Here is a 27,499-nt window from a genome sequence, read left to right on the forward strand (position 1 = left end):
GGAGACTCAATATGCAAAATCCCTCATTCTATCATTGAAAGTGCAGCCTTGGATTATTACTGACAGCCAAGATGCAGTTAAAGTAAAGGTCATGCAGACTATTGACAATAATAAATTCTAAGATTTGCTATCTTTTTGCTGAGGCCTGCATTAGGCTATGCATCAAAGACCTGTATAAAAAAAAAAAAAGTGGTTTGCCCTGGACCAATAAAAGATGCAGTGTACATTTTTCAAGCTTGCTTTTTGAAGGAGCTGGAACAGACCTCTTGTATTTCATATTCTTATCTTTTAAATTAACACACTGGGAGACCTGCCCACCTAACAGTAAGTTTTCTCCTCTGTGCCCACCCGTAATGCATAACTGAGGTTGCTTAAAATCATCTCTTGGCAGTGGGTGTAGCATGATAGTATGTTTGAATAATGGCTGAGTGTAAATACTAGCAAGCTAATTCAGTTTTTGGCGTGTAAGCATAAGGTAAAGTCTTTAATTTTACAGATTAAGGAATTGCCTGTTTCTAATTGGGAAACAAATATGTATTTCTTCAAAACTCAGGTCATATGGTCGTTTTTTTTTGCAACCTCTCCATGAAAAATGGGTTAAAAAAAAAAAGGTACTGGAAGAACAAAGCCAGTAGCTAAGAAATAGACCTGCTCAAGGCTTCAGTTATTGATACATAAATGCAGGGAAGAGCAACTCTCTGAAATTAAGACTTGATAAATGACTTATAATTTTAGCAATGAAATTAATATATGAAACTTTGCTTTTTATTTTTTAACTTTTGACATGGCAGCACCATTTAAGTCTCTTTCCTTGAATATAATTAATGAATTTGGTTCTTATATAGAACAGATTGAGAATCCTGGATATTCATCGTAGTCCTATGATTTATTCAGAGAGCAGATAGTCCATAAGGATCTACAGTATAACTTGTCATATTTAGAACTATAACTTAACCCTGATATGGGGAAAAATAATCTTTAGAATTAGAGAGAGCAGAAGAGTGAGGTTCTTGACCCTTTGTGCTAAGGCTAACAAAACCTGTGCGTATTAATTGCCAAATGTGGGCGTTTTTGCTACAGGAGCTTTCACCCAGGGGAGACTGGACAAACACCACCAAGTAACACAGTTTTCAGCTGATGGTAACAACTTACAACCACTGGTAATTCAGAGAGCTGAACTGGCAATCAAGCAATGAAAGATGCCATTTTCTACTTTCATTCCCATGGGTTATGCCCCACACGTAGTTTGAGAACAGCAAGATTTGGATTGCATGCATATCGACTTTCAAAGTACAGCTGATGTATCTGAGTATGCTTATGGCCATGTCACAAAGATTCCTGATGGTTGTATTTAATTGTAGCTGGAATGGAGAAAGCAATAGGGAGAGAAGGGGTTTTTAAAATCCATTGCTCCTATATCAACTATTAAGTAAACAAACTCATAATTAAATACTGCTTCAAGCACAGAGAAAGTAAGAATGCATAAGGGATTTTCTATCTCACACATACTTAACTTTCTTTATTACATTTGATTGTTGAGACCCCCCCAAATGCTTCAATTACACTGGCATTTGTTATTAAATAAGTGAAACAAAAAAGCACATAGAATTTCAAAATAATTTATTTTAAAAACATTTAAAAATTTTATTAGGCTATCTATTATGACTATAAAATCATTATATTAGAAAGTTGTATTATTTTAATAGTCCATAGAAGAGAAATATGTATTTTTAATTGAATTTCTTTAAATTAAGCTTTTAAATTATCCAATTACCACTCAGTTCAATGGAAATCAGTTAGTACTGAGATAGGAGTGTAGTCTTTGTCTTGTAGATACTATACATATATATATATATATATGAACTGCAGGATATTTTCAGGGTTTTAAACTATTCCACTGTTATTTCAGCTGTTGCACCTTCCTTACCTCATCAGGTATCTAGTGCCAGTGCTGTGCTTTCAGTCACCTAAAGTAAATGGAATGTGCACAGTGAACATTTCACAAACTGGCATGGAAATACTGAATTCCTACTCTCAGGCCTAATTTCTTCATCTGCATGATGCGTTGACCTAGAATAAGTTAAAATTAAAACGAAAACGTAAATAACTTAGTTTTCAAGTCCTTTTAACTTCTAGAGTAGCAAGTGAGTTATAGCCTGATATATATGCAAAAATTTCCTAATATTTGGCTTAAAAAGTTTGGTTTGGAAATTGCTAAAAAGCTATTATGCATTACTAAGTGATCCAGAATTCAAATGTAAAGCTTAAGGAAAGATGATACCTGCATTACAATGTGCTGCAAAAGTAAGGTCCACCTGCCTAGGCAGTACTGGAACAGTCGGGGCATGCCTGCCTCCAGCCTTTGTGCACAGACATGAGTGAGTACATGGGGTATGTGATCATATGCATTGCTATAAGATCTTCATTACCAACAATCTGTGGTTTCAAATACTGGTACAAGTTAGGCCAGCATGGCAATAACACATTTGCTGTGCCTCATTGTGTTTGTTTGTGCCACGTTTTCTTTAGATTGTCCCCTTTTGCCAATCTCTTGCTTGTATTTCCCCATCCAAATAAGTGGTTCCTATGGTAACAGAGATGATGTTATTCTGGACCAAATGCAGTGAGTTCTGCAAGAGCAGTGGGAAGTCTGTTTCTACATGTTGAACCAATACCTTGTCATTTGGATCCACAGGTGAATGAGTTTCTTTTCCTTTTAGCCAGCTCTTAAACAGGGTGAGTCTTAAGCAGCTGAGCTGAGGTCCCATGAACAAACTGTCTTAACCACCATATCAGATTGTAAAATGAAACCCCCCCCCCAAAAAATCCCCCCAAAAAGATCACAGAAATAAATTTCTGTTGCCAAACTCTCCAAGGTAACTGTAGTGAGCTCATATCTCCTCAGAGCTCTCCACTTGTGTTACTTGCCTTCAATAAATTATACAATTTGACTTATCATGTTACCGTCCTGCTGCTAAGTAAATGGTCATGTGTGTGCCCAGAGGTAGGCCATTAGTGTACAAAAAGTCTTTTTATGCTCCCCATTATTGCAACAGTACATCATGCCAACCTGAAGGATTGATTGCTGACTGTGCTGGTCCTTGTCTCCCCTCTGCTGCTGCTGCAGGATTTGGAGGTGGCTCAGGATGGTGAGGTTGCTTCATGGCCCTGCGATGGCTATCACAACACATTATTGCTTTTTTCAGGCAATTAGGTTTAGGGAACAGTGTGCACTCAAAATGATGTGTGTTGGAACTGTGTCTTGGAACTGTCTTTTGTCTTATTTAATAGGTCTCTTTATTCTCAATGTACCAGGGATGCCTGTCAGCTGACCTGTGCTTTGAACCTTACCAAGTAAGTTCACAAAGTTCTGATGCATTGGAGGCTTTGAGTCTAAACATAATAGTTTTATTTCCCTTCTGGGATTTGCCTTTAGCAGGGGGATTGAGGGGTGGGTAAGGAGGAGTTTTGGGGGTGTGTGTGTTTTATTTTTCCTTCTATTTAATTTTTTACCCTTATGCCAATTATTCAGTGCCCTAAAATGCCCAGCATGAGCCGTGTGGGAATCAATTGAAGTGTGACTGTGCGTGTGATACTCTGATTAGGATTCTCTGTGAATTCAAAGTGAATCACAGTAACATTTCTGCCTTTGGTTTTGGTTTTGCTTTTAGGTTTTTACTCTTTTTGGGGAGAGGGTGTTTGGGTTTTTGTTTGTCTTGTTTTGTTTTTGTTTGCTACAATGACTCTGCTTTTAGGTAGGTTATATACTTTTCGTATCATTAAGGATAAATTGCTGTTGTTCCTTCCTGAGTCAGTCTACCACAATTATGTGACAACACATGATAGAAACTCACCTGTAGCTTTTGCTAAGTCTTCAATATTATGTGGCTCTTCTAAGCATCAATATAAGTCTTGCTTCCTTGTGTTTCTTACATACACTCCAGGCACCTCCCTTCTGGAATATTGAGCCTGTTCTTGTTAAGAAGGGTTTTAGATTTGTTTATGTAGGAATCCAGAAGCATTAGTGTTAATTTGCAGTCCATGATCAAACACACTGAGTGTGACATTTTCAATGATGTAGCTTTTTGTGTGTATTTTATTTTTCAGAGTAGTTCTGCTGTGGCAAGAAAGCTGCCAAATTCATTCTGCCAGAGGTTCCAGTCTCTCTGTACCTGCAGTCTGCTGTATGAATTCTTTATTTTATTTGTGAATGCTCTCCTGGTATCCAGAAGGGCAGCCTTGGCAAGCAGATCAGGATTTTCTAAGAGTAAGGCATCTAGTGATGCATCAACCTCTCCAAGTCACCACAGTGCTTAACTCTCTGTGTGCAAACCTTTCTTATGTTGATACACATAAAAAAGTGCAGAAAAACAGAGTGCAAGTACAGGGGCTTATGATACCTTTGGAGCAGCTTATGACCTGTGCAAACTTCTCCAATATACTGCTCAGGAATCCAGTATCATGCTTGTTATGTGCACCCTGGGAAAACGCAAACAGATGTCCACTCGTGTAAACTAGAATCTAACAGCGAGTTGTGCCCTACATGAAGTTGCCAGGTTTGCTTGTTGGGTTTGTGGTCTGACAGCTAAAAAACCATCTTGTAATTGGGCTCGATGACGTGTCATGATTTTAATTACATTTTAAATATGGTATACTAACAGGGTCTAGTGCCACTTGTGTGGAGCTGAGTGTTGAAGATAATACATCCACCTGCAGTGCTCTGGGTTTCTGCCAGGGGCTCTTCCTTACAGTCAGACACAGAATCAAGATGCTACTGGAGATAGTATCAGTATCAGGATGTGATGATCTTTTATCTCACCAGATATTGAAACAAAAGGCATCCAAGGAATTCTGGGTCAGTTGTCACTGAAGATCACTGAATACAGCAACTTACATTATCACTTTTTCAGTTCCATTTTCAGTGTTCTGAATGTTGAACAGCATGTGGTCAGGGCCTGATTTCTCCTGGAAGAATACAGGCTGGTCTGAGTCAGAGGGCTAGTCAATAACTAAAAATGTAGAGTAAAACTAGGCCTGAATCTGTTTTGAGATCCCTCCTTGCCCTAAAGAATGACACAACTACAGCTAGCTGGTATGTTTTAGTGTCTGTACACAGGGAACTACTTATGATGTTGTCAGCTTCATAGGCTTCATAGGTCTAAAGATTTATCTGTAAGGTATGTCAGCAAGATTAGCGTCTTGCAAAAATATTCCCAGAGTTTTACAGTTGTATATTGTCGTCGAATGTGCTCGCTCATTTGAAAGTTTTACACCCCTTTCTGACATTCATCCTGTTCAGCAATGTTGTGCTGTTTTCTCCTTGGACAGCTAAGTTTTGAGTAATCCTTTGCTATTTTGGGGTTGTAAGATTCTGTAGGGTATTTCATATTTCCAGTGCTGTGTTTCATGCAAATGTAGCAACTTATCTGCAAGATGTGGATGTATATTCTGCCCCTTTGTGCCCCTTTGACAGGTAAAAGGAACATGAATGCTAGTATTTGGAACAAACTAAGGGGAAAACCAAAACTCACTTTTACAAAACAATTAAGTTTACAGTTGGATAATAAATATTAATGAAGCTATATTTCTGTTTAAATTCAGTTATAATATATTTTTCCAAGATAAACTGTGGAAAAGGACAGAGGATACGCAGAGGTCTGCTCAAAACACTGTACACTGAAAGTACAACAAAAATCCTGAGCGTGAAGAGTTAGAAATTGTTTCTGTTTTCGACTGCTTTTTTGTTCTACACTATAGATTGCAATATATATATATGTATTAAAATGTACAATAGTGGTTTTCTCCTTTAATGTGTGAGTAATTGTATAAAATATTGTTATCAATATATAATGTCCATACATCAAATCCCATGTTACTTATCAAAATCTGTAATAGTTACTGTTTTTTCCTTATACTGTAAAGAAAACACTGGGGTGATATAAGACTCCCTAAAAGTGGAATAAGTGGAGACAGTTATGTTCTCAGCATAGTCAGGTAACGTCTTTGTACACACACCTGACTTGAAATGATCCAGCCAGTTGTTATTAGTTAATACTTCAGTAACTTAAACGTAAGAGAACATCAGGACTTAATTCTGCTTGGGTTCTGTAGAATATTGTGGAAGAAAGTCATTTTGGTCCATTTTTATTCTAGTCAGCTGCTGAAAATATATGCCTATATTCCATTTTTAAATGCAACACTTCATACACTTCCTCAAGCAGGTGATATGAACAAAGCCAACTATTTGAGATTTGCATATATCAAAAGCAAACAACCTTTTCGAAGGGTGTGACAAAATGCTATCAAAGAAATAGTATATGGGTGGGAGATAAACTGCTTTTAATCCTCATGGTGGAGATTATTTGTGGACTTATTTTACAAAGAAAGTGGAGAAGCAGCAAAGTAACTCATGTATATCCTAACATTTAAACAACAATTTGCAGGGTGGTGCTGACTGGCTTATGAAAACAGTTTTTCTGTTGGATTCAGCTGCTGGATCTGTATATTTCTGGGGTCATTTTTGTCCTGATTCTTCACTTTTCATGCGTGGGAAGATTTTAACACAGGAATCAATTAAACTATTTGTGTAAGGAAGAGGTGCAGATTCAGGCACAGGACTACTTAGAGCAGAATATGCTAATGTTGTACTGAGTAATTGTTTAGACTTTGATGAAGAAAGGTTCTTCTGAAGAAGTTTTGCATTTCTTTATTGGGGTCTTGGCTCATTCTTCCAGGCAAGATATTCATAGGTGAGACTTTCACCTTCCCTGAGGGATGCTGCCAACTGGTAAGCAGTGAGTTCTTATTACTGTAGAAACTGCCTTGTCCTCAACCAGCAATGCAGTGTTTATGAGGCCAAGAGAGGCATCAGGCAAAAGATGACTTTCTAAGCTAGCAAAGGGGAGACCTTGGCCACAAACTGCAGGTTTGTCTTTGAGTAATAGGCTTTTTCAGAACTGCTTACGCATGTTGTTAAATAGCTGCTGGATAAAATTCAGAAATATTCCTGAAATCAGGTCCCAGTACAGTGGACTGCTTTCACAGTCAAGTAACTGCACTGGGGGAAGAAATTTACCCTGCTTTAGTCTCATCCCTGGTACCACCTGGAAACAACTGCATGTTGTGCACTTCCAGAGTCAGGAGTTGGCTCACTCCTTCATGCAGCTCTCCATCCAGGCACACGTCCCAGGTTACCTCCCAGATCCATACCAAGCAAAGACCCGGGCAGAAGGAAAGGAGATCTGGGCTGACAGGCTGGTGGGAGCTGCAGTGAGCTCCAGCCACAGCCTGACTGTGTGCTTGCTGGGGTCAGACCTGCAGCCTTGTTGTGGGAATTACAGAGCTTGGAGGTAACCCAAAGGTATGTTCAGACTTTGAAATTAGCTTTGCCTAAACCACTAAACCACTGGCATTTGTGCTGAGGCACTTCTGAAATGGTCGAAAAGGGGAGATGTCTTTGGGTATTTAGTCATTTAAGGGAGCTGCTTAGTCCATTCTCCTCTCAGACGGGTGCAGTTCAACCAGTCTTGTTCTTCAGGTGATGCACTGTTTTGTGGACTACTAATGTTTGTGCATTTTTGAAAAAAACTATTCCAGGATGAAAATGCTCGCATAAATATGCATGTAAAAAGGAATAGCCTTGTTAAAAGAGAATAGGCTCCAGAAACGAAGAGTCAAGACATCAATCCTTCCTTAATAAAGGATAATTAATTTCCCTTGTAGAATTTGGTTTCTAACTGATTATAAATGCATTTTACTCTAAAGACTAATTTACCAACTGGGTCAGTGGCTACAATACCATCCTCATCAGTTATATGATGGATAGAGGCACCTGATGCTACGTTTGCTCTTTGAAAGGTTTCCAACAGATTCCTTTGTCATTTTGAGACTGTGTTCGATCCTTAGCTTTCAAAAACAATAAAACATGTAATGACTTTGTAGCTGCTAATGCTGCATATTTATCAAGAACAAGAAAAATAGTCTATGCTGAAGCATAATGCTTTCATTTATTGTTATTCAGAAGGGTACTAGTATTTCCTCATAATAATTTGTTAAAGTTAGTGTAATGAAGAAGGGCCTATGTGCAGGAAATCTGGGGTGAACAGAGCATCCCATTGCTTTTTTTGGAATCTGGATGAGAACAGTGTGTTTCTCTGCTTCTTCAGCTGTTTTGAAGGCAAAGTCTTATAGTGTGCAATTTCAGAAAGGATACTAAACCAAATATCTTCTGAGGATAATAAAGAATAATTTTTACAGCTTTAATTATTTACAAAAACTAATGCCTGAGCAGTGTGGCTCTGACTGTGGTTGAGCCAGGTATAAACAGACATTTCACTAGCTTTCTACAGGCAGTTGTCAATGTACGTTAATCCAGGCCTGACACAACCCTCAGATTCACTCTAGGGCCTCTCAGCACAGACTGCCTTTGTTATGAATGGTGTCAGGCAGTGTGATGGCTTTGTGTTCATGATGCAACACCACCACTGCAGGTAGCAGAAGCTGCCACTTATTTTATTCTAGCTTGGGAACCTGAAGCACATTTAAAAAAAAAAACAAACCCAAATAAGAACCTCAACAAACCCACAAACAAACAACATAAAAATAGAAAAATAAGCATTTTTTCTTTTTAAAATTTTTATATCAGCCATCATTCATAAGTGAAAGCTTAGACTGTCCAGGTTCACAGACTTTATCAGTTATAAACTAGTTTTTGCAAAACCAGGTAAGTCCCCAGCAAGTTAATTGTGTCCTGCTTAAGTAAGCCATTAAATGATGTCACAACATAATGTGTTGAAATTACCAAGGTACATTTCAGAAAAGCTTAAGGCTTCTCCTTTCTTGACGGTACTGATTTGTTCTATGATTTTATTTTTTGGTGATTGCAACTGTGTAATATTAGTATAATATAGGCAGAATATAGAGCAAGGTTACATAACTGTTGTGGTTCAGGAATGGTATTCTCCAATTTATGTTCACTCCAAAACACTCCAAACCAGGTGCTTCTCACTCACTCCCCCATCCCCTTTCCCCCTCCCCTGCATCGGGCTGGAGAGGAGAATTGTAGGCACAAAAGGCAAAGATTATGGCTTGAGATAAGAACAGTTTACTGGAAACAGCAATGGAATAAGCAAACAAACAATAACAGCTACAATTTTGATAACAGAAGGAACCAATGTTACCTGACTTCTCCTTTCACCATGCTCAACCACCCCTTCTCCTGTCCCCAGAAATGACCTGAGGTTATATAAAATACTTTCTGTGCCTAAGCATGTCCCTCCTGGCTACTGCAAAAATTAACCCTGTTGTGGCCAGAACCATGATGTTATCCACCCCTTATTATATACTATTTGCTTCATGCCCAAATCCTACACCTTCCAGCTATATTTTATATATACATATATACACAAGCACAGGTAACATTTCCCCAGTCAATGGCTGTCCCTCCAAGATATCTCTTGAGTTCATTCAGTCCATGACTGGGTTCTATCGATCCTAGTGGTCATCCAGGGCAGGAGGGATGGTGTGGTGTCAGCTGGTTGCTGCACCAGGGGCTTATGACTGGTTTATCTGGATCAGTCCATACACCTTGTCCATGGTAGTTATGGCAGACAGCGGCAGTGTCATTCAGCATTTTTTGTATCCCTTACTCCAGAATCTCAGGTGTTGCCCTTGGGTACTATTTGCTGGAGACCCTAGGAAGGAAGGAGCAGGAAGGAGCAGGAAGGATAATTCTCCCTGGCTGCAATGTAAAGCACATTTTTTGCATCTTGTCCTGTCCTGAATGGTCCAAGGGCTACTGCATGAAAAATCTCCTCTTTGATTTGTTCAAAAGTGTAGCACGGCATCTCATCCCCCACAAGAGCTTATCTGTTGTTCATTAACCAGTCAGATAACCCAAACAGGACAAGCTGTCTTGTAGTGGGTAATTTTGGTGCCATGGGGTTAACACTGGTCTCCCAGCTGCCAGTAAGCATCTTACTGTTGAAGTGAGATCTGGCAGGATAAGCCAGTTTTTTTATAAAAAGTGGATGTTAGTCCAACATCCACTCACTTTACAAACTACAAAAGCCACACCAAACTTTCACAAAGCAGAAATCTTCTGTACATTTTCCTGGAAATGTGTGGAATTTCTCCCGTGAGCAGGAATGCCTGTTTTGCAGTTACTCCCCAGGGGTTAAGGGAAGGAATCTGTGCTCATTATTGTCATTTTGGTGATAAGTTACATTCGACTCCCAATCAATACTATTTCTTTTGCAAACTTTAATATGGGTATCTTGATATAGTGCATTGGTTTGTGTTATGCTGTAATCTACTAGTAGTGCTTTTGGTGCAAAGATTATGCAATAGTAACATCCTCAAGTTGATATACTTGATGGAAAAAATTTTAAAATACACACTCTTCTGGAAAGTGGAGGGGTTCTGCTACGTTATTGGAATACAGTTTTTCCATTTGAAAATTACTTTTAAGTTTCTGCCCTTAATCCATATGATATAAGTTAAGTTGCTCTTACCAGTGATGCAGTGTATAATGTCAACTGTCTAATAATTTTTCACCTACACTTCTTGCGTGCCACCTTTTATAGAGGACTTCAGACAAAAGAGCATGAGGATTATGTAATGTTTATACTTAACTTGAGAGGCTTTTTCAGTTCATAACCAGGTATCTGGGACTCAAATGGGAAAATCATTGCCATTGGTATTCCCACTGCTGCTGGTTTTAATTTTATTTTTCAATTGGTGGAAGGAATTTGCTCAAAATACCTGTATCTGTCTTTTGACTGATTCGTCCGACTTGATTAAACAGAGTTTTTACATCAGCTGAGATTTCTAGAACGCAACTGGTTGCCCAAAACTCCCTGTAGGATCAGTGGAAAACATTGGGCCTGTACCATGCCATGAGCCATCTTTATTTGAGGTATTAGCTCTGTGGTTAAATGAACCTTGAAATACAGTCTTTTTTCTTGTCTTGTGGCCACAAAGAGGACACAGGGAGATTAACCAAGATGTGTCTACAGATTAGAGTCTGAAACTAGGCCTAGACTTCACCTCCAACACCATCCAAGCATCTGTCATATTGGTGCAATGCTTTGATTTTCAGGATCTGTGCATTGTCTTTCTAGGAATCTTAGACGGAAGCTATTAAACAAAATCTTTTTTCCAGGGTTAGAAGAAAATTCATAGATTAGAATGCAAAACATCAATTAGGTTAGAAAATATTTTATCCCAACCCAAAATATTACTGTAGCTTAGGATGATTAGTAACAACACTATATGTCAAGTGATAGCATGGACCTTTGCTTTCCTTTTTTGCATCTGACTTGCACATCAGCTATGGAACATAGCACTTTCTGAAAATATGTTCTATGTCTTCTAGAAGATGCAAAACAAGAACATCACATTTGATGAGCTGGGCAAATGGATTCTCTTGGATAACTTATTTAAGAAAGAATTATGCTTTATTTGTAAGTTTACTTGTAAATTAATGAATGGTCTCAGCACTTTTACATTGCTTTTTACCACAAAAGAATGATGCTATAGAGGTGGACTTCTTTCCATCACACTGAGACAAAATGGGGCAAACAATATTACAGGATAAAACTGTGTTGGTGAGGAACTCACGGAAAAAACCCTTAACTTCCACAGGGGTACAGCCAGGAAAAACATATCAAACGTACAAAGGATGCCCCAGAATACCATTCTGTTCAGATCAATATAGGCTGTTATAACTTCTGAGCTCTTCAAATTAAACTCTGTGCTTTGCCATTTACAGTGTGGTGTTGTGTAGTATAATTTAAAATGAAAGGAGTTTATATATTTGTCATTCAAACCTAACTATGAAAAAATATGCCTGTTTCAGTCTCTAAAGGCTTCCTTTAAAAAGTTCAGGACTTGCCTAAAATTCTAATATGAATTTTATAAACTGAGTTTGTGTGTGTATGTGTATGTACAAATACCTGGCAAATTGTGGAACAATCTTATAATCTAAACTGACCTTTAACTGCTTTGCCTAGTGCCCTGAAGCACTGGTCCTGCTCATTATTGCTGTTTGACATTTTAAAAATAGCCTGAGTACTGAACAGGTAAATGACAATTAGATGACTGATGATATAAAATCAAATTTTGTGATTCATTATGAGAAGTGAACTTCAATTTCAAGGATGTTTTTTAAGAAAACAACAATCAGGCTTTTACAAGATAAAATTGTCGCTTATGTATCTGACAAAGCCAGAGATCTCTGATTTTAGTAGTATATCAAGAAAGATACTCTGGATAATCCAAGAAATGGAAAAAATTGACTGTTAAATTTTATTTCTGATAACTGCAGCTTGACTACTGATACAATTTTAATTATTAAATGTAGTTTAATGGTTGTGACTTAAAAACATCTACCTGTGTGTGTGTATACAGAAATCCACAGGCATGCATGCACAGGAATTCCCTGCAGTGCTCCAGACACCTCTGTAGACAATGTTACATATTGCTCCACTGCTTGTAAATGCCTGTGAGTACAATGGGTATGTTGGAGCTTGAGATCGTATATCCTCCCTTCATAGATAACATAAATAACCTGCGTGCACATATATGTGCTATGCTGTTAAAAGCACATTCCTGAGGCTGCAAAGTCAACAGTGCCAGATTTATGAGGAGTTAAAATGAGGGCTGCCTGGACAGCCTTAACCTAGTCCATATGTGTATGTGGTATGATACACTTTTATGGGCATACAGAACACTGCTATCTTTTGTCTCAGCAATCCCCTGTGATGAGAAAGGATTGTATATTCTTTTGGTAAAAAATAATTAATATTTTCCTTTGTACTATTTTTTTCAGGAGAGTGCTTGACCTGCACCTTGATAGTTACTTATCTGTCATGTCTTATTCTTAAGACAATTTTTAATTTACTTACTGACATTTTTGGCCAACTTCAGTATAGTTTCAGAGTTCTTCACGTGCAATAATTAATGTGGTGTCTCAGTTTAGTGTTATATTTTACCTCAGTGCTTCTGTAATTCAGACAATAGAATCAGGAAAGAAAACAGAAACAAAACTGGGGATACACAGTTAATGCACGTCTATGGGAAATTAATCTCCAATGGGTTGTCAGGGCATGTGCTCAATAGTTGTAGTATTAGACTGAGTTTTCCATTTTTTTAGTCCACTATGATTTTTCTTTTAGTGAATTTTGATGGTAATTTGTAAGGATATGGTGCAGTCCTGCTGTTATAACCATCTCCTTGACAAGTGCGAAGCGACCATGAAAAAGAAACAAAGAATCCTAGAGTCCGGTTCTCAGTTTTGGAAGACATTTCTCATCTACTTTTGCTGTCACCTGACAGCATTATGGAAGAATATGGGTCATGTTGTCTTTGCTATATCAAACAATTATACCCACAGCTATAACTGAGGATAAAGAGAGACCTTTTGGATTGCCTCGCTAACCATGTTGAAACAGTAGAGTCTGTCATAATGCATTATGATGATATAATTTGAGCAAGGTACCTACAAAAGGCTGAAATGCTTGGGGGAGACCTTATCACTCTCTACAGCTCCCTGAAAGGAGGTTGTAACCAGGTGAAGGTTGGTCTCTTCTCCCAGACAACTGGCGGCAGGACAAGAGGACAAAGCCTTAAGCTGCACCAGGAGAGTTTAGGTTGGACATTAGGAGGAATTTCTTCACAGAAGACAGAGCATTGGAATGGGCTGCCCAGGGAGGTGGTGGAGTCACTGTCCCTGGAGGTGTTTAAGAAAAGTCTGGATGTAGCATTTGGTGCCATGGTCTAGCTGAAAAGGTGTGTTAGGTGGTGTTAGGTTGGACTCGATGATCTCAAAGATTTTTTTGAACCTAGCTGATTCTGTGATTTTGTGATTCTGTGTTTGCTTGCAGAGCAGTTGGCTAAGATTATCCTGTGGCTTATGATATTGCTATAAAATATAGTAATTATCTCTAATTACTACTAGAAGCACACACACATAAAAGGCCAAAAAGTCTCCATTTGCCCATACTTTCTAATTTTTTCATCTGGTGTCAACTGTTACCTTTATATTAATTACATACTTTTTACATTGTGTATAAAAGATTTTTTTTTGACTTTTCAATATGAAACTTCTCATTACGTTCATAAAAATTCAGAGTATTAAACTGTGTTTGTTTTGGCTGGGAGATAGTTCATTTCCTTCAGAGGGGCTGCTGTGGGTCTGTGTTTTGGATTTTTGCTGATCACAGGGTTGATAATTAAGGGTGTTTTTGTTATTGCTGAGCTGCACCTGAACAAGAATCAAGCCTTTTCACCTCACCCTGGCCTTGAGAAGTCTGGGGGTGCACAAGACATTGGGAAGGGGAGGCAAATGGAGCAGCTGACCCAAGGGATAGTCAAGACCATACGGTGTCATTCAGCATTATAACAAGGGGGGAGATTGGCTGAGGGGGCACTGCTCAGGGACTGACTGGGCATCAGGTTGCTAGTGGTGAGCAGTTCTCTATTTGCATGGTTTGTTTTATTTTCCTTTTTATTGCATTTTATTATTACTATTTTATTTCAAATATTAAGCTACTGTTATCTCAAACCATGAGTTTTCTCACTTTTCACTCTTCCAAATCTCTTCTCTACTCCCCCCACCTTCCTCCCCCTCAAATCCTTTTGCGGGTGGGGGAGTGATCAAGTGGCTGTGCGGGGATTTGTTGCTGGCTGGGGTTAAACCATGACAGTCCTTTTTGGCGCTCTGGTTCGAAGGGTTTGAGATAATAACAGATTTAGCAGAGCGTATTAGAAGGGGTTTTTGTCTGTTAACGATTTCAGGTCATGATATTGATTCATCTGTTCTCAATATTTATTATGTCTGCATTGTGCTTGGGTATTTTGCTGTACACGTTAAAGATTGCTGTTGGCTTTTGCAGTTTGCTGTGCTCTGTAGCTGTTACTGATGTTTTGCCTGAGAAATTTGTTTTTAAAATAGTGACCTCAAACTTAATCTGGTATTTGGGCTGTGTACTGAATCCATTAGTGTGCTTCCAGTACTGTCTCATGGAAACAATTAAAAAAATACTTCTTCCTCTGAGAAGTTTTTGTGGAGGAAATACAGAATGACACCTTTGCTACCTTCTCTGATGTTCTCTCCCTTATTATAATAACTTCTCAGTATCTTGAAGATTCCTGGGTAGTTATAATACTAACTTTGATATTTCTTGGACAAAATCCAAGCAATATTCCTAACATTAACAAGTAATTTAGGAATATGACCCAGACCACACAAGAGTATGGTGCATATGATGTGCAGGCAAATATGGGCAGGTATCTAAAGAAGTTCTCACCTCCAAAGGCCTGGAACTTCATTTCCAAACAACTACAAGATCCTGATTAAATTATAAGATGTTTGAAAATAAAAAATACTCTATGAGTAGTCCAAAGAGGCACAATTTACCACACTGTGTAGGACCCTGGCCAGCATCTACAAAACACTGCTCAGTGTTATGCAAACATAAAATGCACTCACCACAGACCACATGGTCTAACCCAGGTCTTCACTGACACTAGTTCCAATGTATTTCTGAGTTAGAGTTGTGCAGTAATACTCAACATGGTTTGTATTAAAACATAGCTGACTTGTAAGTCATTATTAAACCATCTACCAACAGACTGGAGTTTGAAAGCATGTGAAGACGTCTTTTCTCCTGTGTGGTCACAAAGAAGAATCTGTTTGCTGGTGTCAGGGAGGCTCTGAGGAAGTAGCTTAACTCCAGAAGTAACTCTTTGCAAGTGTAACCATGAAGCTAAGCTGCATCTTCATCTGTGGGCATGGTCTTGTGCAGAGAAGACAGAGGGCTTGTAGAGAGAATGGAAGGCTTGTCATTCCTTAGAGGCCTAAAGCCGCTTTCATATAAATTTTCAGGTGTACCTCAGTTAGACCATCAATCTACCCAAGCTAGTACGACTCAAATAACTTCTCTTTTCAGTTTTGGGAAATAGGGGAGAAAAAAGTAATAATCAAGAGTATGAATAAGAAGAAGCACTAGAGCGACCACAGTTAGTGTGTTAAAATATATCAGGGACTACAGTTCACTCAAGTTGTTGAGAACTTGACAGAATTTGGAAAAATAAGCTGTAAAAAAATATTTGAAGGGCTAAAATGAACTTCTTAAAGTTTGGTTTTTTTTTTTTTTTTAATGAGAATATGTATGCTATTTAGTGGTGTCTTTTCTCTAAAGATGCAGTAAGATAAAACAAGAACAACTTGAAGCCTGAATAACTGTTTGGCTTTGTTACTCAAGTAGTACACTTCTGATAGATAAAAATATCCTTGGAATATCTTACAGAATAATGCAATGCATTCTGGGTCGCTCTCATGCTTAGATAAAGGATAGGGAGCTACTTATTTGGGTCTCCTTAGCTCTTGAGGGTTGACACAGCTGAAATTCTGTACTTCAGAAATGCTGCTGCACTCCTTAAGTATAACCAGTTCAAGGATTCTAAAGAAAAAAAGGGGCTTCTGGTGCACTGACTTTTGCATTCCAGTAGCAGTCAACGTGTATCAAACTGATATGCAACTTCCTCACAGAAAATATTATGGCCAGATATATCTACTGTATCTAAATTTTAATGCTGCTATTTATACTTGATTGTAAATTTGTCCTTCTGAACACGGATGTCTATAATATCATCAGTCTGTCTGTGGGAAAACTAGAAACCTCCCTCTGCTCACTGCACTTGTGTTTCCAAAATGCCAACATGTAGAAAACACATTCTCTGAAGCAGGTGTTGAAATTAGTTCTGCTTCATGTTTGGAATGTGTGTGTATTTTGTTTTCTTCTTTCTATGTGCTGTACAGAAATATGCTACTAACAAGACATGCACTGTGCATCCCACCTACTGTCACTTTGTTAGTTTCTATAATTCCATTACTGCTGTGATTAATTACAAATCAAGTCTTCTAAATGTGTATTAAGCATTATAAGGATGAAGTATACCTTTGCTTTCAGTTTACAATACTCCTTGCTTCATCTGTTTGGGCTCACCCCAGACATAGCAAACTATTATGGATGACCAATTACATACAGCACAGGTTTACTGGTTACTTATAAAAGTATCTGTCAGATGACTAATTATCTATAAACAATATATTTATGGGGGGAGCTCCAATGGTAGCTCAGAGAAGATAAATATAGTCAGCCCCTTAATTTTCTTTTTTCTTGATGAAAATTTCTTGTACTCACTTTAAAATCAGTTTTCCTCTCTAAGAAGGAGTTTAACAATTCAGGGATTATCTATTTTCAGTTTCTTTGGATCGTCAGAGGTGGATGACTTTCCAACCAGTGAATAAATCTGAGACAAAATCCTGGACTAAGGAAGTCTCATTCTTGACACAGGTGATGAAATATCCTTGCTGGGTATTGGAGGCAGGGGGACAACCAGGGTGTTGCCTCATCTTTAGTAATGGCACAGTATATCTTGTCATTGTGGTATATCACTCTATGCTGATTGTTATCATGATTTCATTGGGCACTAAAAGACTTTTCTTAGGTTCTTTCTTGAACATAGATGAAGGTAGATGTGGTGGTGGTTGTTTCACAAAATTTCCTGTTGCTTGTTACATGAACCATATCCAGAGCTTCTAACAAAAGAAGGCCTGTTGGAGAAGTGTTGTGGAGGTAACTGAAGTAAGAGCTGAGAGGAGGAGGCAGAAGTGTATCTGCAGTCAAAGGAATGCACTGTAAGTTCAGTACTTGGCTTTCTTCATATAAACTGAGGGGTGATGGAATAGTAGAAGCAAGCTGTAGGAGAAGCAAAGCAGAAAAGGAGGAGAAAGGTGATTATTAGAGGAACAAAAGAAGAAAAACAAGGTAGCTGTGTGAAATATTTTCAGTCATTTCATGTTCAAATAACAATAATTTGGCTGGTTTTTTGCTGTTGTTAGGGGCAAATCTATTGCATTGAAGTATTTCTTTAAATATGCCTACATACATATGTAGCAATTTGCAAATGTCTTGAAAATCCAGCCTACCTGTGAGGCGTGATACTGCTTGCAAACACAAATAATTGAATATGCATTCTTTGGTAAGGCACCTTGAATGGAAAATGAATCTTCATGAGTTACTACTTAAACCTGTGTTTTTCTCTGCTTATGCAGCTACAGTATCAATCCTGATGACTTTAAAACAAGGGTAGGGAGGAAGAAAACAAAATAGAGGACAACAGACTTCTTAAGATCAAGACTTCTTCCTTACCATTAAAGTGTAATAAATTCCTATTGGTAAGTTGTCCTTTTCTGCTGTACTTATATAAATTTATTTACTCGAGTGTTACTGACTTTCACAATGCTGTTCTTGCTGCCTTTTAGAGTAGCTATCCTCATTTGCTTTCCTTGTCCCAGAGTGAGAAAAAGAATTTAGAAAACTAACTCACCACTGCTAAGGTTCATTTAGCAAACTTTGGATCTCTATTATAGTTTGCCTTCTGGCTGTCTCCCTGTCTGGCATGCAACACTGTATCATCCAGTTTCTCAGAGAAGTATAATTGGCATATTGAAAACAGCGGCAGAAAACAGCTTCAGGTCTGAATTAAGGCTTCAAGTCTTACAAATAACAGTTGAACGTTTTTTATAGGTTTTTCAAAGACATTTCTAGCAGATAGGAACACTTGAGTATCCTAGACAAAATCAGTAGGAGAGCCATAAGATTTTTTCCCTGTCTCATGTAATGTGTGTTTATATGATTTTAGTATTGCCTTTACAGTTTGAGAATCTTCTTTATGTTGCCTGGTTGAACAATATGAGCTACAAATTAGATGACAATTATTCCAGTCTTTATAGCTAGGCAAATGCTGAAGAATATATGTAAACTGTTATCCATCTGCAGCAGCTGATATACATCTTCTAATGCAGAGAAATATAATTATACTTAATACACAGTTCATGTAGCCAATGAAATAAAAGTAAATTTCTAGAGCAGCTACTTGAAGCTGCAAGTCAATTATCAGCATATTCTTCATTCTTTCTAGTTTACTTGAAGTATTTGTTAAAAAAAGCAAAATATTTTTAACCCGGGTGCCCCTGAAAAGGAAACCAAGCAGCTGAAAACTTTGACAGCAAGGGAACCTTCAAATTATCTGATAATTTACTGTATTAAGTGCAGATAAGGAGTCTGGTGTTGATTAGGTACTTCTGATGTTAGCAGGGTTTCTGATCCTAGTAATACAGCTTTTAAATAATTTGAATGCTGAGAACAGCTTATCATTTTAATACTGTGATTGATAAACTATACTTGGGTGCTTTGTGGATCCTGGACCTCTATTATTTTATACATATTATCTGATACAAATTCAGAAGAAAAGATCTTCTCTTAAGCAGAACTGCTGGAAATTTTGAAATATCCATACTGATTCTACCTTTTAGTGCCATTGTTTCTTTTCCCAAGATTAACTTCCCCTTCAATATCCATCTCCTCTCTTCAAGTAGCTGTTGATACTGCAAACAGTGAAACAGCTGTGTGAAAGGCAGGCTTAGTGGAACATCTTGGCCAATCTTCATTCCAAAATGTATAATTATTTGCAAACTAGTCTTAATAATGTCAAGTTAAGCCTAAACCACAGCCTTTCAACAACCCTTTCCCAACCTGCTTATCAGTTTTTAGACGTATTGGTTTGGCCCAAATGTTTAACTTAAGATATGCCACCTGCAGCTAAGCCTTCTACATCCTCTTTTGTTGTTTTTAGCTAATGAGAAGAATTGATCCTTTTCTTCTGTATATCATCCCTTTATGTGTTGGTAGACGTTCACGTCTAGACATTGACTTTTTTTTCTAAAATAAACACACCTTGTTATCTTAATCTTTCTTCAGATATCCTGAGTGCTTTTTTTCTCCCCACCACATGGTTGAGATTTTTTTCTTTTCTTTTCTGAACTTTCTTGGATTTATTTACTTTGAAATGTGTCAATATACTGCTTTAAATGAGATTGAGTTATTGTAGGAAAAAACATGCTGGAATTCCTTTTATAGTTTTCTGTTCTGACTAGTGTGATCTTCACTTTGGGGGTTTGGGGTTTTGTTGGGGTTTTTTTGTTTCGTTGTTTGGTTGCTTTTTTAAAATCAACAGGAAGTCTTTACTCTAATAACATTTCTAATGCTTGCTTTGCATGGTTTGGGATGCTGGTCAGACTATAAATTCACTTATCACACCCTTGTTCTCCTTTCTTCCTTCATTTTGGGTGGTAAATGGGTCAGATGGCTAGTGTCCCAGCAGCACTTTTTTGGAGACTCTGTCCATTGAAGTGGGTCACAATCCAGGAAAAAAGTCACCTCTAGTCTGTGTCCATGCATAGATGTATTGCACTGGGGGAGGAATGAGGAAGGTACATGTGAGGGGCCCAAAACACATAGGTGATTTTTACCCATCACTTGTGGCATGTTAAGATACTTCAGAATAATATCACATGGATCTTGAAGCTTTCACCGGGGTTCATAGAATTATTATTATCAAAATTGTGGAATGAAGGCTGGATGGGAACAGTTGTGTGAAACTTACCGATTCCGTAGCACTGAACTGAATAGTGTGTGCAGGTTTTATTCTACACAGTATCAGTTCAGCATTAGTGATAAAAGCCCTAAACTGGTCTGGTAACGCCAGTCATCTTGCCGTGTAGGGCAGACTCATTAATAAATTCTGCTTATCTGAGATTATAGTTTACTGATAAGCTTCTTAAGTGAAGTCTTTTTCCTTCTGACAATACTGTATGAAGTTTTATCAATAGAAATACAGGACTGGAGCCACACAGCAGTTCTGTATTGAATTTCCCTCCCCGCTGACACCTATGAACTGCAGGAAAATGCAGTAGTAATGTGAAATTTACTTTCCTCCATAACATTTTGAACAAACAACAGTTTTGATGTAATATGGAAATTAAGACATTGGTTTACACCTACTGATGCTGAAGGGTTAGGAGAGAGTATGAAGTATACCAAAGCTTCTAGAAACTAATCTAAAACTTTGTAATTTTGGTGTCTTTCATGGACACATGGAATGAGGCTATTTAAGTATTAGTGGAGTACAATAAGATGGGGTTTTATTAAGTTGTCCTTATATTTTAACGGAGACACAAAATAAATATATCTGTACTGTCCCTTGTTAACCCTGCTTAGAGAAGTATGATGAAAACCACTGAAGAACTAATCAGCCCCTTGCTGGTGTTTCAGTCTGTTTAACTTATATCCTCCCACATTGTGTGCACTGTTAATGTGGTCTGTGATATCTGTATTATTTCTTTGTTATGGACTACACATCTAAGTAAAAATAGAGTGGGTTTTTTAGTACTTGAAGGGAAAATCTTCTCAGATAGCAGGAATCTGAGGCTCTACTTTTTCAATGTGCAAAGTGAGTTTAAAAAGAAAGAGAGCTAACAACATTTTATATCATTGAATTCTCATTCTAATTCACAATAAATACATTATTATTATTTTAAAACGAAGGAGGTCAGGAGAAAAAAATAAAAGCTTGCTGAACTTTCCAAAATGGTAAAATTAAATACGTAAGTTTTGTACCTGGCTCTTGAAAGACCTCACACAAACCCCTAGTTTGCTTATATCTTCTGTGTTGGAGCGAGTTACTAATCTGTCAGAAACTAACTGATGTCAGAATATTGAAAACTTTCGAGCTTTGAGACAGTTCAGACTTTCAAGTTCTGCTCCATCTCTAATGTTTAATACATACAGTTTTATACTCTTTGGAAGTCAAAATATACACTTGAAATACCAGTCTCAAATCCTTCTGAAGTGTGTGACACTTCTCTCTGTTAATATATAACATTTTAGAAGTGCTTTGGGCCTGAATGAATATATGAATGTGAAGAACTGAGGCAATCCAAAGGGAGTAACACAGGAAACTCCTCATGCAGGATAATCTGTTGATCTTTGAATGCAGATGGAAACATCATAAACATTTTTGAAACATGACGAATTTGGAAAAAAATAGTTTAGACCTGTCACATGCTGCAGACCAGTAATTGAATTTTTTAATGATGGAGATGAGAAAATATTTCCATACATATTTCCACTACATTCCTATATGTCCATATGCAGACAGTGTGTCATGACTGTAAATTACTTTGTGAAATCAACAAAAAAGATATGGCTTTATAAATTTTAAGTATTTGCATATTAATATTTAAAACTCAATCAAAATTTTCAAAAAATTACAAAAAATATTGAAGCCTGATTATTTTCAGAGGACAGCTTGTAATCAAGGTCTTAAACTATGGAATAACAAGAAGTTCAAGAGTAAAAGCAGGAGATGTCGAGCTAGTAAGTGGAAAAGTAGACGCCTGACCACGACTCCAGCACATTACTGTGCTGCAGTAAAAGCTAGTTATATCACTGGACTAGAAAGGGAGGCATTTGGAGTGTACATCTGTCTCTGCCATGTGACCTGTGGGTTAGTCTTTCCATATGTGTGAGATTTTTTTCCTCATCCGCTGCTTTAATCACTTACCTGGTAGAGCCTTCCCAGGCAGAGATTGTTGTTTAATGCATTAGCATCTGACTCAGGAGTGCTGCAGCCTGCAGGAGTGACCTGGATCTTGCCTAGAGCTCCCAGAAACCCAGACTGGCCCTACCTGTGCCTACCTGAAGTATGAAAGAAACGTTTCATGTTTGTAACCAAGTGTCTGTAAGATCAGATCTGAGTACCACAAATGTAGTCCAGTAAAAGAATGGTTCAACTATACTCTGTAAGTTTTACAAATGAAGGGTATAGACATTTACAGCACTGTGTGCTGAGAAGTTACAGACTTGAGAAGGAAAATGGTGATAAATCTGAGAATTACACTGTAATAAAAACCACAGAAAAATCTGATAGAGATTTATACTGTAATAGAAAACATAGAAACAAAGGTGACCGTCCCTGACTAAAAGTTGTGACAAGTATCTGTTTATGGCGCTCAAAAAAGAGTAAATAGAAGTAAGACTGTTCCTTCCTCAGCAGGAGGCCAGCTGCGTCCTAGTTCCCTACACTTTGTGGTAGTGGTTTCAAAGCAATTATACAGTATGTACTGGCTTTTCTGAACAAGATCTCTCCACTCTATATCTATTCCAGTGCAATTAAGACAATGCCCCTACTCATATATCCATTCTTGTGTGCAGATGATTCCAATACAATATATACAATGTATATAATTCCCATACTCAATAAAACGCAGCTATCTTTCCACATAATCCATTCACCTTCATGCTCGCTAAGCCTTTTTGTGAGGGTTGTTTCGGCTGTGTGGTACTCATTCCCATGACAAAGTATATACCAGCTTAGATCTACATCCTTTTCAAGGGGATTTAAGCCTCAGGCTCAACCCATTCCATTCTAAAGCATTTTTCTGTAAAGACTATCCTGTGCTGATGCTGCTTCACCTTCAGCCTCTACAATGTGCTTTTCTTTTCATGTCCTTCCCCAGCTTTCACTTTCCAAGTGCTGTGGAGAGATTTCTTTTCATGTGATACCTAGTTCTGGCATGATGCTTCTTGCTCCATCTGCAAGAACCAAATCTCAGATGCCATGTCAAGATGATTCAATATATTTTTTTATTGCTATTCTTCATGTTTCATAAGTTCAGAGTCTTCTGGCTCTGCATTTACATTAGCCAACGTTGTACTGTAAAATCAGCAAAGAAAATGAAACTGTCTTGAAGTGTGATGAGCGTTATTTCATAGTCAGCCTCCACAGCATAGAAAATTGAATCTAAATTTCTGTATTTATTGTGGAAATTCAAATCCTCTTCTTTTTGAAGAATATAGCAACTATTCAAAAAAAGATTAATTCCTCCTGTGTGTGGAGGGTGTTCTTACTCCTTCAGATAGAAAGCTGCACTTTGAAGTAGAAAAAAAAAAATCGTGAGTCACTGGAGTATAAAAAGAGAAATGAAAAGGTTAGGAAATGTTAATAAAGAGAGGTTGGAAAATGTTTGTGAAATCCAGAATATGGATAATTTTAAAAACAATTTCTGTTTTAATTTTAAGATTGGATGATTCCAAGATGTTTTATCATAAAAATATCTGTGGAAACAAGACACATACATACCATTCAGAGAAAACAGACTGTCATTGTAACACCAAAGTGTTATAGGTGACACCAGCTATAAGAATGGTTCCTGAAGTACCCATAGGCTTATTTTGAAGGCAGAACCAACTTTTATTAAAGTGTATTCAGCACACTGTAGGAAACTGATTAGGTGACAGATAACCACTGCACTACAGTAGTAGCTTTTATTTTTTTAGCATTCAACTATTTAAATAAAAGGACTTTGCTGTTTAACAAAGCACATTGTTGTCTCACACACAGAAATTTGAAATTTAGCCCATCTCATTTCTAACAGCTCTACACTTTTATCAAGTCTCTTTTGTTTTCCTCCTGGTTGCACTGTGATTACATTCTTTTATCAGATATTAATTTAAAATGACTACAATGAATCTAGGTAATATTTTAAGTACCAATTGTGTTTTAATAGCTTGTATAACAATGCTTCTTATTTTTAATACCTTATTTTCAAAATATTACTGTTATCCTAACACTTGCATGGAAGAGAGTAGTTCCTTTTATTTTTTTCTCACACCTGTGTTGATGCAACTCCACTGTTTGGGAATGTGACACAGTGCATTACCAAAATAAAACTGCGCACATGGCACATTGTGCTACGACTAAGGGCAAATAATATTAAGTACTGATTTATATGCTAAGGCATGATCCTGCAAACATTTGTTGTGACTAAGTTTACAATATGCAACAATTTACTTGTATCTGTAAGTATTTGCATTAACAGGGCAAAATAAAGAGCAGATAGAACATACTCGACGTGTTTAAAATGGAGGAGTAACACGAGTACTCAGGTACAGGTAGAATAGCTGCACACTGTTTCAAATACATGATATGCTTCTTCTTCCTCTCATTTAAGAATAAAAATGAAGGAGGGTTATAAGATCTGTATGAGTATCAGATTTAATTATGTTTTAATTCTCTTTCCATTATTATGAGGAACTACAGGTAAAACTAATGCTGTGTCCTTACTATTTCCCCTTAAAATGAATCAATAATACAGTGGTAGTGATCTGGGAAAGCTATTACATGACAGTGGGAGGAAAAAGGTGTTCTTCTGGCCTGTGTTACTTAAAAAAAACCAGCATAGGTAAAGATTGATGAACTTAGCCTCCAAGACTGACCTGTGGTGTGTGTTTTTCTAGATCTACCAGTACAATCATTGCAGAAAGTTTTTCAGACACCTAATTCTTGAATTATAGTGATGGCACAGTAGTACTTTCTAACTTTTACTTAAAAAACCCAAACAAAACAAAACTCAGAACTCCAAAAGGGTCAGATTCAAATAATAAAACTTTTGAACAAAGAGAGATGCCTACAAAATATAAAAAAATAATAAAAAAATGTAGATAGGAGCATACTTGGACCATCCTCATTAACTATCAGAGTGTCTTCCTGAAGCCACGTGTGTTGCATGTGACTGAATAATGAAGAGTTAATGTTATCTTCAAGTGACCTTAACTTCAAATTACTATACTGCCAATATAGTAGTTGTCATGATGCTGCCAGCTATCCCCCAATGATGCAGTTTAAATATTATGCATGTAGGAGGAATTAGAGGAGTGCTTACTGAAAACCTAATTAACCCCCTAATGCATTTAAGGTGAACTCCTTGTTCCTTAAATCTCTGAATATGCATAATAACAACAGCCCTCCAAGAGGAGGATTGAGTGTCCATATTAGAGGATCTTTAAAAGATTTAATTAGCTGGTTGTAGGAGTTTAGAAGAACATAAAGAAATTTTTAACTTGACTTTATGACAGTCTTCTCTTGCCCCTAAGACAAAGTCAAAAGGATCTGATCCATAGCTTGCTTCACTAAATCATAAAGCATTTTAGTAAATAGGCAATGTTGCTTCAGCTCACTATAGGAAGCTATGTGTAACTCAAGAGCTGTAGAAAGCTCTGCTTAAACAAAAAGGAAACCCTCTGTTAGGGACCGAGTCTGGAGAGCTGGCCGGATAAACGAAACGTACACAGATATGATTAAGCATCGTTCTCCCTTTATTGTTCAACTATGCAAGCTTATATCTACTTTTGCAAAGATTTACGCCCAGTCCCTCTAGACAGCCTCTAATCAGCAGGGGAGCTGACCAGTGTGTAACTTTGCCAAGGACTCTCAGGGCTGCCTGCAGCCAGGTGCTTTCCAGGCCTGCCTGCAGCCAGGGGCCTGTTCAGGGGCTTTTCCTCAGCAACCCTGGGTTGTCCAATCTTTCCTGGGGTATCATATACCCTTGTTCCATAAGGAATCCCTCTACACATCCCCCATTTTCTTTTTGGGCAACCCAGGCCTGGTCAATAATCTTTCGCAGCCCTGCTTTGATGCAGGAAAAAATGCACCCAAATACTATTAAACTTGTTATAACTACAAATAGCAATCGGCAGCCTTCTACTACTAAGGTACGCAGCCATCCGGTGATATCCAGACCCTTAAGCCAATCCCCAATAGAGTCATCTGTCTCCCGAAGGTTGTGCCAGCCCCTCTGGAGGTCGGAGAGGTGCTTGTGGATTGAGACAGAGTGGTCAGAAAGATTCATACAGCACATACCTTGGAAATCTTCACAGCTGTGGCCATGGGCTAATAGTAGAAAATCAATGGCTGCCCTATTTTGTAATACCGCATGCCTAACACTAGTAACATCTGCGCTTAGCTCATCAAGCATCTGCGAAGTTATGTTTAGTTTGTCTCTTGCCCAGCAAGCAAGTTTGTGTGATATTACATGCACCCTACCTGCTGAAGCACCAGGTAAAAACATGGATGCTAGCCGAATTGTTCTACGACTCCAAAAGATGGGCTCTTCAGTCCCTTCACATTGGAGCTCATGGACTGAACGCCGCACCCTGGTTTCAGTGCGGTGGGTGATATTTAAGAGTTGATGCAGGTTTGGGTAGAACAGGGTGAGTTTCCCTAAGTAGCACGGTCAATGAACTGATCATATGGCTCCGACAGCCCCTGTCAGACTGCCGGGTATGGAGGACACTTCTTTTCAGGTACTGACAACAAGGCTTTCTGGGCAAGAGTCTGTGACAACTGATGAATGATTGTGGGCATGATCAGCTGCGTCACCATCGCTCCATAAGCCCCGCTCCCAGTTAGCATGTCAGCTTGGATCACATACAGCGGGTCTTGCATATCACCTTGGTGTTTGCTAGCCTCTTCATTACTTAATGCATCATCTCTTGGTACTTCTCCTCCTCTTGGGGCTTACCCCCGGCAGCCCTGGCTGGCTCTGGCTCTGTGGGTGACAAAGCCGTAGAGGCTGCTTCACAGTTGGATGATGATCCGCTGTCCAGCAGAGGGGGGTAGCGCCCTGCCGTTTTTGGCTGGCAGCTACGACTGCTTGGTTCTCCTCTGCTCACCTGCGCCCCATCCCCAGAGTCGGGAGGGTCTCCTTCCGCTTTTGCTACCAGTTCTCCCTCAGGCTTCTGTGGGGTAA

This window comes from Corvus cornix, chromosome 4, assembly GCF_000738735.6.
Source record: "Corvus cornix cornix isolate S_Up_H32 chromosome 4, ASM73873v5, whole genome shotgun sequence".
Classification (NCBI taxonomy): domain Eukaryota; kingdom Metazoa; phylum Chordata; class Aves; order Passeriformes; family Corvidae; genus Corvus; species Corvus cornix.